This window comes from Acinonyx jubatus, chromosome B1 (genome assembly GCF_027475565.1).
Source record: "Acinonyx jubatus isolate Ajub_Pintada_27869175 chromosome B1, VMU_Ajub_asm_v1.0, whole genome shotgun sequence".
NCBI classification, from domain to species: Eukaryota; Metazoa; Chordata; class Mammalia; order Carnivora; family Felidae; genus Acinonyx; species Acinonyx jubatus.
In genome coordinates this window covers 201,075,300-201,091,698 of record NC_069382.1, presented here as the reverse complement: position 1 = coordinate 201,091,698, position 16,399 = coordinate 201,075,300, and the positions used below count along the sequence as shown (strand labels likewise).

Sequence of the window (16,399 nt, the reverse complement as noted above, 5' to 3'; positions counted from 1 at the left end):
TGTGACCTGCACCTACCCCACACCACGAGCGCTCCTAGGCCGGGATCGTTTAAATATTCTTGGGCCACTGCAAGAAAGGCACCGCAGGTGCGCAGTGGCTCTGGGTGGCTAAAGGGTCGCAGGAGGCTGTGGCAGGGATCCCAGAGGATTTCTCTGGGCAAACTTGGTCTTACGTTTGGGTTCCTGGGACCAAGGAGGAGGTGCACCCATGGTGGGGTGAAGCATGGGTGGGAGGCACCCGGGAATACTTTCCTGGTCCTGCAGAGGAGTGCAGCAACCAGAAGTCAGCATCAAGAAGCCTAAGCAGGGACTTCCCTAAGCCTGGTGGTCCCTGGGAGGTGGCCACATGTGGCTGAAGCAGGGTCCCCAGCCCCTGACGGAGCAACCTATGCTTAGTTCCAGAGAGGCACTGGTGGGAGGGTCACCAGGGCTCCCCTGGGGTGGGCTTGGCCAGGCCCCATGGGTGAGGTGATCAGGTGATGGGAAAGGACCTGAGAGCCCCTGGGAGCCCCTGGTCCCGGGAGCTGGAACGTTCTCAGGTGGCAGTGAGGATAGGCAACATGACTGTCCTCTTAGGTACAAAACAGTAACACGACAGCTACAGAGCTAGCACTGAGCTCTTGGTACAGCTCACTGGGCCGTGGTGGGCAATCCTGAAATCCTGTTATGAATCCTGTTGTTTTCAAAATTCACAAACTGGTGAGAAAGTGTGGGTGGGTTCAATAAAGAGTAATAGGGAACTGGGTATCTATTTGCAAAACGAATGCTTTTAAGCCCTCACTTAGTACTCACCTATGAAAATACCTCCCAAATTGGATTAATTAGATTGTGCAGGGGAAATGAAAGGGCAGGATATAAGGGCACATTTAGCAAACGTCTCAGAGAACTTTTTCTAAACGCAGATGCAAATTGAGGCACAAGGCAAAGATAAGAACTGCAGACCTGGGTGCATGTCTCACCCCCACGCCTCTCCCCCTCGCACGCAGTGCTTACTCATGTAACATGCACTCAGGTACTCTTGACGGCCCACCCCTCCACCTCACAATCGCCCCAAACAGGGTCACAGGCATGACTTCTTCCCTGAGAGTGACCGTAGCATGTAAATCAGATGCTGTCGTCCCCCTACTTAAGTCTCTTTGTGGCTTCTCGTTGCACCAACAGGAGGTGCAAGCTGCTTTCCAGCTCAGAGAGCCTGAGGCCTGGGCCACCTAACCTTCCTCTAACCTCCCTTCTATCCTCCAGCCAGGAGTCCCTCCCTGCCTACCATGTTCCAGCCACATGTCTTCCTGTTGGCCACAGGACCTTTGCAGGTGCTATTTCTGCTGCCTTCCCCTGCTCTTCTGTCTTTATCCTCATGCCTATTATAGAAGTTGCCTTTCTGTCTGGGCTTTCTCCCTGGGGACAGGGTTTCTGCTCACCTCCTCCCACGTATTCGAGGTGGGAACCTGCTCAATGGAGATGCGGGAAAAACTGATGCACTCTTCTGAACTTGCCTACACCATGCGTGCCTCCCCCATCTTCAGGACTGGCCAGAGGCACCAAGGCCACAGGTTCCCGCCTCTGGGAGCCCACCGTGCTGATGCCCTCCACTCCCCCTCACCATCCCCTCCCCACCTTTGCACGTGGCCCTGAAGGCCCCGAACTGGCCTGCAGACAAGGGCCTGGGGTGGGCAAATGAGATGGCCCCACAGAAGCTCATTCCCACCCTGGGTGTGTCCACCACGGCCCACAGGGTGGGCCCTGACATTTAGGACAGCGCCGCCCACCCTGCTTTGCCCAGCTCAACTGTCCCCTCCAGGTGAAGCTGCCCCTCCCAGGAAAACTCACCACCTGGAAGGACAAGATAGGAGGGGCCCCACCTCTTTGCTCTTCAGAGCTGGGTTTGCACCCAAAGTAACCTGGTAAGTCAGTTCTGCTTTTGTGGAAGCCAACCCAAACTTTGCCAACTGCGGAAGACAGCCGTGAGCCCAGGAAGACTGGAGCATGTTTCTCCTTCGGGAAAGGGAGCACACCCGCCTGGCCGGGTCACTGGAGATAATAGCCTTGCAGCCCTGGCTTCTTTCCTGAGGAATTCGAGAACGTTCCTAATGGCAGAAGTTCCTATTTTGCTTTTGTCTCAATGCACAATAAAAGACCCTTTGTCTTTTAGTTGTTCCGGGTCCTCTGAGACACTGCGCAGACACCTGCCTGCATGATTGATACAACAGCGCGGACGTGAAGCAGGTCTGCGACTCCCACCCCCTGCCCTGGGACGCTCACTCGGTATTTACTCGGTGGTTCTTGAGAACACATCGCAGGGCACCCGGGGAAAGACCAGCCTCTCCCGAGCGCGTTGAGAAGAGGCCTTAGGATGCACCTTCCAGTGACTCTGACGGCTCTCAAGACACCAAGGCGTGCCTGCTGGCTTCCTGTTTCCATGGCATGGCCGGCAAGGCTGGGCCGGCTCTGGGTCTCAGGGACCAGAAGGAGGCCCTGTAGGCATCACATGGGTGGAGTCGTGGAGGGGAGAGGGGTGGAGCCCTGATGGGGAAAGAGGCAGTCCTACAGAGATCTGGGCGAAGAATAGTCCAGAAAGGGAGCAACGAATGCAAAGTCCTGACGTGGGGGGAGGGTTGGGGCCTTGGGTTCTATTCCTGATGGTGGAAGGGGTGACGTGGGTGTGGGCAGGAACCTGAAGAACTTGAGGCTGGGCTGAGGGTCTGGGCCAGAGGCGGTCCTGACCACCCCGTCCTGCGCAGCGGGAGTCGGCCGACCTCTACGGGGACGGTGAGGGCAGGCGGGGTCGCCAGGGAGCCAACCACAGCCCTGGCTCGGACTTGCTGAATGGGATAGGGCAAAGAAACTCGGGAGTTGGACTGTGGACACCGGCCGTGGGCTACTGAAAGCCAGCGGGTCTCAGGCCAGAATTACGGCGTCCGTCTAGAGTCTGTTTCACCCCCACCTTCGTTTTATAGCTGGAGCAGAAAGTCAGGGAGTTTCACAGCTGCAGCTGAAAGTGAGGGCGGCCCAGAGCTCCAGCATCTGCCCTGGCACCCCCTCCATGGTCGCCCCGTGGAGGCCTTCTCGGTGCCTTATCCTGGCTCCTCTGTGGACCCAACCCCCAACCCACTGGCCCTGAGCCTCCTGTCACCGTTACTAGATCTACGGAGGCCCGCCCGCCTCTCTTCCCTCCGCCTCCACCCCACCTTCCGGCCAGAGCCTTCGGGCCTGCTTGCCTGCTCGTGTGCCCGGGGCCCGTCCTGGGCCTGCACGTGCCAGGCACTCAGTGCCCACTGCTCTGCAAAGGACCCAAGTGTCCCCGGAGCTCCTGGGTCCCAGGCTCTGGGCGTGACAGTGCCAGCCCCAGACCCCATGGGAGGACCCGCTACTGGGGGAAACCACGTCCACGAAGAACCTCTAACATTTAGATGAGTAACTGCTGCTTCGTGAGGCTCCGTGTTCACGGCCTTGAGTTCCACTTAAACACCCGCGACAGTCTCTCGTGGCAGCCACGTGCGGAAGCAAAACCCCACTTCAGGCGTCCACACCTGCCATAACCGGGAAGGCCGGGGCATCCGCTGCTCCCGTTGGCATCCGCGACCCCGGCGTGGAGGCCGAGGGGCAGCCACGCCTCCCCCAGGGCCCGTGTGCTCGCCGATAACACCGGAGCACCGCGTTCTGGTCTACAGACACCTGGCAAAGTTGGAACGAAGCGGGGCCGGGCCGCTGGCCAGTGCGCACGGCTCAAGCGGTGGGTAAAGAAATCGCCAGTGGGTGAAACCTGCAGCACCCGCCACCCAGACACCGCAGCCGCCACGCGAGTCACGGCACTTCTGAGAGACTTGGGTTTTCAGCCGCAAGACGGGGGGACACGAGTGTCCACCTGCAGCGGGCTAAGGAGGGCGAGAGGCACTGGGGGCTCGCCTGTCCACCCTGCTGCTCTACCACTCCGGTCCCAGCCTCCTCCGTCGGCAAGTGGGAACGAAGGGTCACCTGTGTGGCAGGCTCGCGAGGACCTGGCGAGACAAGTCACGGTAACTGAAGGCTGCCTCCTTGCCCGGTGTGCCGGACCGAGGAAGGCATGGAGGTCCTGGCCACAGAAAGCCCCCTGCACCCAGCTCCCCCCACCAGTTAGCACAGGGTGTGGCCTCAGATGTTCAGGAAGAAAGTGTCCCAGCCGGTCCAGAGCGCCTCCTGAGACAGGTCACACCTTCTGAGTCATTCACTGAGTTTTAGGGAAGAGAGGATGTCAATGGGCTAAATTGTGTCCCCCTCAAATGCATTCATTGGAGGCCTAACCCCCAGGATCTCAGAACATGACCTCATTTAGAAACAGGGTCTTTGCAGATGTCGAGTTAAAATGAGGTCATTTGGGTGGCCTACTTCAACGACTGGTGTCCTTCTAAGAAGGACAGAGGCCCTGAGACAGAAACAGAGACAGTATCACATGCAGACGGACGTATCTACAAGCCAAAGGACACCAAAGATTGTCAGCAAAGCCCCGTGTGCGAGGGGAGAGGCAGGAACAGATCCTTAGAGCCCCCAAAAGGAAACACCTTGCCAACAGATTGATCTTGGACTTCTGGCGTCACGAGCCAAGAGGCGATAGGCTTCTGTTTTAATAAAGCCACCGGTTTGTGGGGCGTCCTCACGGGAGCCACGGAAGACCGATGCAGGGGGAAGAGCAGATATTCGGAAGTAGACTTCCACCTCTGGCATAGCCCAAGACGCCCCCCCTGCCCCCCCAGAACTTGCAAGTAAGAGATGGAAACAGCAGCCTTGCGGCGCCTGGTGGCTCAGTCGGTGGAGCGTCCGACTTCGGCTCAGGTCGTGATCTCGTAATTCGTGGGTCCGAGCCCCACGTCGGGCTCTGTGCTGACAGCTCACAGCCTGGAGCCTGTTTCAGATTCTGTGTCTCCCTCTCTCTCTGTCCCTCCCACACTCATTGTGTCTCTCTTTCAAAAATAAATAAACGTTAAAACAAAAATAAAGAACGAAACAGCAGCCTTTTCCTGTGGAGCTGAGCTCACAAGAAGGTTGGGAGTGTTACAGGGACAGAGCACAGCAAGGCGCTGAAGGGCGGAGGCCCGGGAGGGGTTCAACACCCACCTAGGGGAGGAGAGGGAGGCCTCCCGGGCCCATCCAAGGCCAGGGATGCACAGCACACTCCCCCTCTTGGGAGGGATGTGAACAAGGAGACCTTGCTCGCAGGGACAGGGCACTAAGGAGGCCTGCGGGCCCGGGCAGCTGTGACACAGCCAGGGCCCAGAGCCTCACGCAGTGTAGATCCTGCCCTGTGGAGCCGTCGCAGTCCAGGCCCCGTGACCCCCGCGGCAGATGAAGGGACATGAAACCTGGACCGGGGCCAGTGATGCCCACGGGGACCAGGGCAGAAGAAATGCACGATCGCCACGGGGGACAAGCTCTTGACCCAGCCCCACGTGGGTAAAAGACGAGTTCACCTTCGGGAGTGCGAATCACAGCAAGAAGGAGCCGCCACGGGGGCATCAGATACACAAACAGCAGGCCGCCCGGCAAAGAATGACCCAGAGTGAGTCCGACAAGCGGGCATCAGCTACCACGGTTAACATGGTGAACGGGCCGATGGAATGAGAGGACAGGGGAATGACGGCAGGTGGGATTCCAGGGGAGGGGACCGACATTCGGAGGAGAAAGCAGTGGTCACGAGAACGACTCGAGTCCTCAGATTCAGGAATACTATGAGTGCTAAGCCGGAAAAAACCCAAATCTACATTTCTACATTTGAGGGTGAAACCATAGAATACACAAGACATAAAACTTAAGAGGAAAAGAGAGCCCCGAATCACCTCGAAAGCAGTTATGACGACAGCTGACTTGTCGGTGACGGTGGTAAAAGTCAAACAATAGTGGTAGCTCTGCTTTTTTTCGAAGTCTCAAGATAAAATAACTATTACCTTAGGACGTTAGTATCTGTTTTGGTGTAAAAAGTTACCCCAAGACTCAGCAGTTCAAAACAAAACACTTTGGTCCTCACAGCTTCTGCGGGTCAGAACCCAGGCGTGGCTCAGCCGGGCCCTCTGCCCCACTGTCTGTCACACGGCTGCAGTCACGGCGCTGGGTCTGCGTCCTCATCCGAAGGCTCGCCCGGGGGGTCTCGGTTCCCCTGACCGCGAGGCGGAGGCCCCGTGCTCCGGTGCCTCGTGGGCCTCTCCCAGGCGGCAAATGGCCTCATCAGAGGACACGAGTCAGAAAGGCTACAGGGAATCTTCTAGCAAGATGGGAGGCGCGGTCAGGGAAGTGGCGGGTGTAGGTCCCGCTCCCGGGCAGGCACCGGGGGCTCACACGAGGAGGGAGGGTCGGGCATCCGCCCGACCCCACACACCGTCACTCCCCAGTGGGGGCCGTAACAGAGCCACCTTCGAACACACGAGACTAAACGTCATCAGCATCACGTCCACATTGAAGTCTCTCCTTGAGGAAGCGCTTCAGGAGGAAATAAGGGGCTGAGGGAGAAGGTGCGAGCAAGAAGCAACGAAGAGGACTGCCCGTGTTAAATAGTAACAGTGCACAGGCGGTCGAGGAACAAAGCCAGTGGAGCCGCGGTAGCGGGCAGACGAGGCGGCAGGAAAGCAGAGTGGTGCGGGGCCTTGCACTACTCGGCGGAGGCCAGCGGTGCCGGGTACATCCCTCCCTTAAGTGTGTGCGTTTAAAAAAAATCTGTTGACGTTTTATTCATTTTTGAGAGACAGAGAGTGTGAGCGGGGGAGGGCAGAGGAGAGGGAGACACAGAATCGGAAGCAGGCTCCAGGCCCTGAGGTGTCAGCACAGAGCCCGATTGGGGGCTTGAACCCACGAGCTGCGAGATCATGATCTCCGAGCTGAAGTTGGAGGCTCAACCGACTGAGCCCCCCAGGTGCCCCCAGATATGTGTGTTCGAAGAGTGAAGTCAGCCACTAAAATAATACTGAGAGCTTCCAAGTCCGTGGTGGGGGGCAAGGAAAACACTGATCGGTCTCATAGGAGTCGGGAAGAGAGAAAAAAGGCAAGGATGAAGTATGGTAAAGAGAAAAACTAAAATGGGGAAAAGCTCAAACCGTAACCATCATCCCAATAAAGTTCCACGGATTTAAACTAGCCAGTTTTTAACGATCGCTTATCAAACTGGGTGAAGATACAAAACGCAGCTGTGTCCTGATTCCAAGGGCAGAGTCAAAGCAATAAGGAAGGAGACGTATCCGCAAGTGTGAACCACGAGAAAACCGTTACCACGTTGTCGGCGCAGCTGGAATCCACCCGAAGACCGCGGTCATGCGCGGAGAGCACGCCGGGAACGCTGCAGCGGGTCGCTGGGGAGGCCGAATGACTCTGAACTCGCAGGCAGCACACACACGCCTTGAGAATACGGAAGGCGGACATCGGCAGAGCGATCGGCTCTGCGGTCAGAAGGGACGGTGACGACAGACCAGGCCTAGAATTAACCCGCTCACAAACACTCGGGGGACACGGTCACGAGCAAGACGCGCCACCACAGGATCCCTTACCTTCAAGCGCACGTGGCATGTGTATCAGCAAGGGACGCGCTGCAGGGCCGCAGAACCAAATCTCAACAGAACACCCAAGGGGACGCCACGACAATAGTACAGAGAAACAATCACCAAACATTTGGAAACGTAAAACCGTAAAATAACATGTGACTGATGGTTCGGGGAACGAATCAGAGTGGGGCCTTAAGACAGGGAGAACCCGGCCACGAAGCCAGACCACGTGCAAGCCTTTTCAGGGCGCAGCTCCCCTCGACCTCGGAGGCAGTCCCTAACCGGAAAGCGTGGGCACGAGGAAGCAAAGGCGGAGAAGGGCTAGAGGGAGACCCGGGGAGCACGGCGAACGATAAAGCAGTGACCTGTGGGATTGAGAACCGGAAACAAGAGCCGACGTGAGGCGGATCGAACAGAGTCCCAGCTGGCTCCCTGCAATGACCGTGCGGCAGGAAGCGTCTAAGCCCGCCTGCGGGCGCCCGCTCGCCAGGACGGCCCTTCCAGAGCCAGCGCGGGGCTGGCCGGCCCTTCCAAAGAACAAGACACAGCAGAAGTGACGGGACGCCCCTGCCGAGAGTGGGCGACAAGAAGGTCACTGTGGCTTCTGTGTCCCCCCTGCTCTGGGGACACCGGCTGGCACGCGGTAAGCTGTCCCGTGCAGAAGCCCGCGTGGCTGAACCAGGGAGGGGGGGGCGGCTGGCCGTGTGAATGAGCTTGGAGGCGGACCCCGCCCCGGCCGGCCCGACGCCGCATCCCAGCCACCGCTGCACGGCCTCTAAGACCCAAGAAAGGGACACCGGATCAGGCTGCACAGAAAGTGCCAGCTAACACGTGTTCGCCGTTCGGGCCGCTGGGCTGTGATGTCCTGTGCTGCACAGCAGCAGGAAATCGTCACAAATAAACTAGGAGGGTCACGATGTGGCAAGACTGAAGGAGACACGGGGGAAGAATTCGCCACTGAACAGTATCGGTGACACAACCACAGATGGAACAGAGATTTTAAATTAAAAAAAGAGATTATAACCAATATTTGTCCATAAATTCAAAGCTTAAGTAAAATAAGCAATATTTTATTAAAAATTAAACTTATCGGGGCGCCTCGGTGGCTCCATCGGTGAAGTGTCGGACTTCGGCTCTGGTCATGACCTCGCGGTTCGTGAGTTCGAGCTCCGCATCGGGCTCTGTGCTGACAGCTTGGAGCCTGGAGCCCGCTTCGGATTCTGTGTCTTCCTCTCTCTCTGCCCCTCCCCTGCTTGTGCTCTCTCTCTCTCTCTCTCTCCCCCCCCCCTCTTTCAAAAATAAACATTAAAAAGAATTTTTAGAAATTAAACTTATCAAAATCACTCAAGAAAAAAATAGAATACCCAAACAGCTCGATAACCACGAAGAAAATGAATCAGTAGTTTACAGAAGTACCCTACCCCCAAAACAGATGCAGATGGTTTAAAGAAAAGTTCCACCAACTATTTAAAGAACAGGAAATCCAAATCTAATAAAAAGTGTTTTATATGAGTAAGAAGTAGGAAAGCTACCTAGGTAATCTTGAGAGATCAAACCCAGAGAATGCCAAAATGAAATTTAAAAAAATGTATAGCCTAGGGGCGCCTGGGTGGCTCAGTCGGTTAAGCGGCCGACTTCGGCTCAGGTCACGATCTCGCGGTCCGTGAGTTCGAGCGCCGCGTAGGGCTCTGTGCTGACAGCTCAGAGCCTGGAGCCTGTTTCAGATTCTGTGTCTCCCTCTCTCTGACCTTCCCCCATTCATGCTCTGTCTCTGTCTCAAAAATAAATAAACTTTAAAAAAACATTTAAAAAAATGTATAGCCTAATACATTTAGAAACAGAAATACAAAGTTATAAAATACGAGCAATGGAATCCATCAACATGCACAAAAATAGTAATTATGCCAAATTAGGTTTATTCCAGGAATCATCAGAAAACCCATTATTCGGGGCACCTGGGGGGCTCAGCCGGTTGAGCGTCTGATTTTAGCTCAGGTTATGATCGCACGGTTCGTGAGTTCAAGCCCCGTGGTGGGCTCACTGCTGTCCACACAGAGCCTGCTTGAGATCGTCCTCCTCTCTCTCTGCCCCTTTCTGCTCATGCGCTCTCTCTCTCTCTCTCTCTCTCTCTCTCTCTCTCAAGAATAATAAACATTTAAAAGAAGAAAAAAGGAAGACAAATGAACATTTAACACATTATCGGCGGAACTTGTCCACGGAATCATCACCACATATACAAGAAACATTACTTGATAAAATTTAGTGCACGCTATTTTTTTAAATTTTAAATTAGGGTTATACTTGTATTTGTTTACTAAGGCCACTGTAAACAAAGTACCACAGACTAGATGGCTCGAAGCAACAGAATGGGTCCTCGCTCGTTTGGAGGCTAGAAGTCTAAATGAAGGTATGCGCGGGGCTATGGTCTCCCCTCCTCTTCTTGCTGGAAATTCTCACTTTTCCTTGGCACGCTGTTTTTTCATTGAGGTAAAATGGACATAACATCAAATTTAACCATTTTAAAGCGTACAATTCGGTGGCTTCCGGCGATGGGCGGGGGGGGGGTGCCCATGGCTGGAGGGACGGCTGCCTGGACAGAGAGAGGCTCAGGCCTTTGTCGGAGGATGAGAACCAGCCACCCAAGGTGACCCAGCGGGACCCAGCAGCAAGGGCAGGGCACTGGATGCCTTCACCTCACCCGGTGCCTGTGGGGGTCCTCTGGGTCCAGCTCCCCCAGGGTCCCCCGGGGCCGCGGGCAACATGGGGGAGGGGAGCACGGGGACCTCTGGCGGCACCCCTCAGTCATTGTGCATCGAATCTTGACCCACGAAGGGTCGCTGGAGTCCAGGACAGACAGCCCAGCAAGAAATGGATGGAGGCCAGAGCCAAGCCCCCCGGGTCGCCGCTCCCCCGCCCCCCGCCCGTCCCCCACCCCTTCCTCCTCTTCCTCCTCCCCCCACTGCACCGTGGCAGGAGTTTCGGAGGTAAGAGCTCCCCAGCACGGTCTCTGGAAACACAATTTGGCGGGCACCTGCAGGGTGGGGGTCAAAGTGTGGCAGACCCTGGGGGGCAGACAGACTGTGACCGTGAACCGTGAACCACGACAACGATTTGCTGTCTCCCCCAGCAGGACAAATCGAAACAGCTCAGCGGAGATGTTTGGGGCAGTCTACACAAGGAAAACCACACACAGGACACCGGGCCACGGCAGCCCGAGGTGGGGAGGACCTCTTCCCAGAGCCTGGCGAGTCCCTGGTGCTCTGCCTTTCAAAGCGTGCCCCCCCCAGTCCCCGCCCCACCGCAAGCACCCAAGGGTCCCCTCACACCCCGCTGGAGGCAGAGTGCCCCCCGGGCCCGGATCGGAAGCCCAGGGCCGGGCCTCCTGCGTCTCACCTTCTCATAAGGACGCCAGCCACGCTGGGTCACGGCCCACCCTGTACCAGCGGGACCCTACCTTAACTGATTACAGCTGCGATGACCCTGTCTCCGATAAGGTCGCTGAGACCCCGGGAGTTATAATGTCCACAGACTGTGGGACAGACTCCAGTCCCGCACCCTCGGCTTGAGGTGAGACGTGCCAGGCGCTTCTAGCTTCCACAGCTCGCCTGTCTCCCCCCAGAGCTCCCGTCAGAACTGGCGGACAGGCCGCAGGCCCCCGGCCTGCGAACAGGGGTGTGGAGAGGTCTAGGGGGCACGCTGGTGGGCATCCCGACCTCCGGGCACCTCGCCACCGCAGGGGTCAAGAGAGGGCTCCGCCTCCGCCGCCGTTGGGCCCCTTCTGTGTGGGATCCCTCAGGATAGTGGTTAAACCAAAATCGTGACTGTTAAAGTTATAGATGGCTGTTGGAAAACCTTACTTTTAAAACCCTCCAAGTCACCCACGTGCCCTAAACTCGACCGCAAACTTCAGTGACTTCTCTGCTCAGCACGGTTTTGTGGGCCCGGATTCGGTTTCCTTCTGTCCGACTGCCCCTTTCTCGACCTTTCAGAGAGCATGTGGATAATCTGCCAGAATCCGTGCGTGCGGGGACCAGGTGTCCCCTGGATGGCCACGTGGCCGGCCACAGCGGTCCGGCCCCCAGCACGTGGGAACACCGCTCTCACGTCACGGCCAGCATCGGTCGGAAGCCTGTGGTCGGCGGGATCGGCGTTCATTTGCGGGCCGTGAAACTCCGGTCTCTAGCAGCTTCTTAGGCTGAACATGAAGCGACCATTCATTCATTAAAAATTACTTTTTGGGGGCGCCTGGGTGGCACAGTCGGTGAAGCGTCCGACTTCAGCCAGGTCACGATCTCGCGGTCCGTGAGTTCGAGCCCCGCGTCAGGCTCTGGGCTGATGGCTCGGAGCCTGGAGCCTGTTTCCGGTTCTGTGTCTCCCTCTCTCTCTGCCCCTCCCCCGTTCATGCTCTGTCTCTCTCTGTCCCAAAAATAAATAAAAACGTTGAAGAAAAAAAAAATTAAAAAAAAAAATAAAAATTACTTTTTGGCATCCATCATATGGACGGCTCCAGGCGCTGAGCACGTAGCTGTGAACAGGGCGGGCAAAGCCCTGCTCCCCGACCTGACCAGCCAGGGGCACAGACAAAGGAGCCAAACCAACTACCGAGCAGCGCCAGGCGGTGACCGCCACCCAGAGAGACACGAAGGGAAGGTGCTGGAAGGGACGCAGCGACAGGGGAAGGGCCCCGGATCACAGGAACATGGGGCCTGGCACCAGCAGAGGAAGAGGAAGGCCGGGGCTGTGGCACCGTGTGGGTGGGACCTGTTCCCACCCCCTTTCTTCAGGCAGAGGGTCCTTCCTTCACCTTGTCAACGCGGGGGGGGGGGGGGGGGGGCGGGGCACAGCCAGCAGATGACGTCAGCCGATGACACAGCCTCCCTCACCTAAGCCTGTGTCCAGATGGCATCCTCGGAGCGTTCTGTCCTCTGGGTGTCCCCATGCCACCGTGAGGTCCTTAGAAACAGGTCACCTCCCATTTCTGCTCCCGCCCCCAGCTCCAAGGTTTGCTCAGATAATTTCCCACCTTCTTCTCCGGATGATTATCGGGCATTTCTGGCAGCACATCCGCACCCATTCCTTGAGTGCCCCGCGCAGAACTCCCGGGAGGCTGTGGGGCAAGGGCCCCAGAGCCCGGTGCTGGGGGTCCCCACACCTGGCTCACCAGCTGGGTGCTCGAGGCCAGGGAGTGGCCCCCGTGAGAAAACGTGTTCTCGTCACCGTGCGAGGCCCTGAGGGGCGTCTGAACAGGGCAGTGACGCACCCGGAGTGTGCACGGCTGGGAGGGCTGCGGGGTCCCAAAGAGCAGCAGGCGTCCTCCGGGCCAGACACAGGAAGGCCTGTAATGCCAAGGAGGACCCCGCCTGCACCCTCACGTGGCTGGGCCCGGGGCGGGGGGGGGGGCCCTCTTCTGCCTTCTGGTCAGTCCCGGCTGTGCCCCAGGGCTCCCGCTCTGCACCTCCAGTCTTCCCAGTGACCCCGTGTCTCTCTCGGGGTCTACCCACACCAGCAGCATCTGGGAACCACCTACCAACCCCTGACGTCCGTCCCCCTTGCTGAGGAAAAGACCTCTGGGGCCGGGCTCAGACCCCTGAGGTACATCTCAGACTGTGCCCACAGTCCGTCCACTGAGCCACCCTGACCACCGCCCCCTCCCCCTGCGGCCTTCCGGACAACCTCACCGGTGGGCTCCAGCCGCACAGGACCCCCACCCCTTCCTCTCCGGGGGGAAGGCCTTCTCCAGCCAGCGGCCAGGGAGGGGGGCGGCCAGGGGGGCGCGTCCCGAGCCCCCGCTCGGGACACCGGACGGGCTGGGGCACCACCCGCAAGCTCTGTCACCCGCCACCTCCGAGAACGTCCCAAGCGGGAGAACGTCCTCCAGCCGCCGGCGAGGACAGAGGCGGAGAGAGTCCGGTGTTACTGGTGTACCCGCCTCGGGGCTGTGACAATGAGGAGGCCACGCGCCGGCAGGGGCCCGAGCGTTCTCCGTGCTCTTCAGGAGGGTCCCCTGCGGCTCTGCCAGCTGCATGTCCCGTCTCCCCTGCTTTGGTGGTGGCCGCGGCGCCCGCCTGAGATCACACGGCGGAAAGGGCCTCTGCTGGGCGCTGCCGGTGGCGGGAGCACGAACGCGGCCGCTCGCTTCGGGCAGCTCAGCGTCATGGGGAAGGGCGACCGGGCCCAGACGCGACGGCAACCGTGGGGGACAGTGAAGTCAGGGGGTCTCGGCTAGCGGGCGGGAGGGCACTCCGGAGGAAGCGACGCCCGGCAGCCGACACTCCGGGACGGAGGGGCACGGGCAGAGGCCCCGGGGCCTGAGGACACTGACCAGCTCTGGGAACTGGGGAGTCTGCGCAGTCGAAGCGAAGGGAGCCGGAGAAGGGGTCGGCGTGGGCAGGTGAGGGGCCCCACTCCTAGGTCGGCAGCTGTGGGGGGCGGGGGGTACAAGTGTCCGGGACCCCTTCCCAGGGCAGCTGTGCAGCCGGCGTGTACCCCCGATCAGGTGGGGATCGGTGAATCCGCTAGGAACAAAATGCCACCGTAGGGACTGGGAAAAAGGAAAATGAAATTCTCTCATGTAAACAAGCCCGGATTCTCCACAAGATTAGGGCTTCGTGTCCCCCTTTCTGCTCCCTGGCCTTCCAGAGGTTTCCATCCTGGAGGTGCCGCGGGGGGGATCCGGCCATCACATGTGGCCTCCACATCGGCCAAGGCGCTGCTGCATCACCTCCCGACCCCTTCAGAAATCCCACGAGGCCCTTCTTCCCAGCCCGGAGTCACAGGAACACAGCGGCCGCGGAAGCCAAAAACCGGTCCCCGTGGGACAGGTGCGTGGCTCCACGGGAGGGGAGGCACGGGACATACTCGGGTGAGATATTTAGGTTGTTCCGAAACGGACCCGCGAGGGTGACTTCGGCTTCCTGTGACGGAATCTCTGCCCGAAGTGGCTTCAGTGCAGGTGCCTCGCCCACAGGGGTCGGAGGTCACAAGGCTGCAGGGGTGCGGAGCGCATCCGGTCACAGGGCAGGCCTTTGCAGCAGCTCCTCTGGGAAGGCATCACGAAATCACCCAGCCGGGGCAAGAGCTTGGACCGCCTCCTACCGGCCGCCTTCCCTGGGTGGAGAAGACTTCCGCGGACACCACCTGCCCCCACCAGCAGGTGTCCTTCAGGTCCCCTTGGCCAGAACTGGGAGGACCTCAGCCCAGCCCCTTCTCACGCACTCCCGAGCTGCCCCGCCTGGGCGTTAAGTTCAAAAATAAAACTGCCAGTTATTTCCCCAGCAAGACTGGCTTTACTCGGGAACAGCAGAGGCCAACACAGGCCAAGCAACTCTAGGAGCGAAAACCCTACACGGGCCACGACCATACGGTTCAGGAGGCTCATTTATAAGGAAGGGAGGGTGGAGTGGGCGGGAGGGCTGTTGTAAACAGAAAGTTCATTGGAGCAAACTCTGAGCTGGAAGTGTGGTGCCTTCTCATTGGCTGGGCTGTGGCAGTCTCTCATTGGCTGAGCTGTGATGATCTCTCACTGGCTGGGCTGTGGCTGTCTCTCATTGGCTGGGCTGTGGCAGTCTCTCATTGGCTGGATTGTTGCTGGGGGAGGAGGAAACCTTCCATCCTCCTGCTGAGCTTGTAAAGTGGTGGCTACAGTGGAATCCACCCGCAAGGTGCGTCCCTTCCTGTTGGGTCTGCAATTGACCGGGAGCGGTAGGGCTGAGAGCTCCCCCTGCTGGCCACCCGACTCCATTCTAAATGAGGTTTCCTCTCACTAATTTTCACGTGGGCAAGTCCCTGCTACACCCCGTACCCGGGGGTGGTGCTGCCCGGAGAAAAGGCCAGCGTGGGCGCTGGTCCAGCTGGTAGGGGACCCAGGATGGCGTCCAGGTGATGAGGGAAGGAGGGCCTGGGTGAAAGCTGCCTGGCAATTGGGCCTCCCAGACAAGGCCCAGTGAGAGACCCCTGGTGATTGTGGAGGGTGCTGTGGCGACATCAGGAGGAGGCGTTGTGAAACCCTGGCTGTTAGAAAAGCCAGTCACCTGCAAAGCCGCACTGAATAGAGAGATGGCACGTTTCCTGCAGCTTCTCTTAGCTCCTCCTTGCTTCTCCGTTCCTGTCCCTGCTGATGGCGAGGCCCCGCCCACTCGTCCTGCCCCCGGCTTCTCGGGGACTCTGTGCTCCACCTCAAGGCTGGTGCCCACCTTCATGCCGCCTTGCAGTCCCACATACCTACACCTGGCACCTCCTGGACCCAAGCCCAACAAGGGGCTGGCCAGATTGCTCAGTTACATGTTGTCATTCAGCAGTTGGGAGTAGGGCACTGAAAATCAGAGTACAAGGGACCCTCACCCATCCAGGGAGAGCCCTTCTTGACTTCCAAGGCCACAACCTGGCTCAGCACAGGGTGAACGAGTCCCCTAGGGGACTCGACACCTACCACCCAGATCAGCACAGGGTGAAGAGTCCCACTGACGTCCAGCTAATCAGGAATCCTCCGGCTGGGAGCCCTCTGACCCAGCCCAGCCCAAGAAGAACAAGTCTCCAGGACCCCCAGCTGGCCAGGAGCCTCCAACACAGCTCAGTTCAGGGAAAATGAGTCTCAAGGACTCCCAGACCAGGCATCCTGCAACCCAGCTCAGCACAGGGTGAACGAGTCCCTGGAAACGCAGCCCAGGGGGTGGACCCAGCCCAGCACAGGTAGAATGCATCCACAGGACACCTGGCCAGCCTGAGCCCTCTGACCCAGCTCAGTACAGGTTGAACGAGTGCCCAGGAAACATGGCTGACAGGGAACCCTCCGACCCAACTCAGCACAGGGCGAATGCATGCACAGGACACGTGGCTGTCTGAGAGCCCTCTGAGGCAGCTCAACATGGAGTGAATGTGTCTGCCAGACCCTCTACTGATCAGGA

General features: G+C 58.5%; 1 long non-coding RNA gene across 2 annotated transcripts; it reads right to left on the bottom strand.

Moving 5' to 3' along the window:
- Positions 1 to 11,422: 11,422 nt before the first annotated feature.
- On the bottom strand, positions 11,423 to 13,566 carry LOC128314603 (uncharacterized). 2 transcript variants are annotated; one of them, XR_008296469.1, is made up of 2 exons: positions 12,520 to 13,566; positions 11,423 to 11,691 (listed from the first exon to the last, which is right to left on the bottom strand). It is a non-coding gene; the product is annotated as an uncharacterized LOC128314603 (long non-coding RNA). The 2 variants fall into 2 exon arrangements; XR_008296470.1 differs by having other exon boundaries at positions 13,175 to 13,566.
- Positions 13,567 to 16,399: the final 2,833 nt, after the last annotated feature.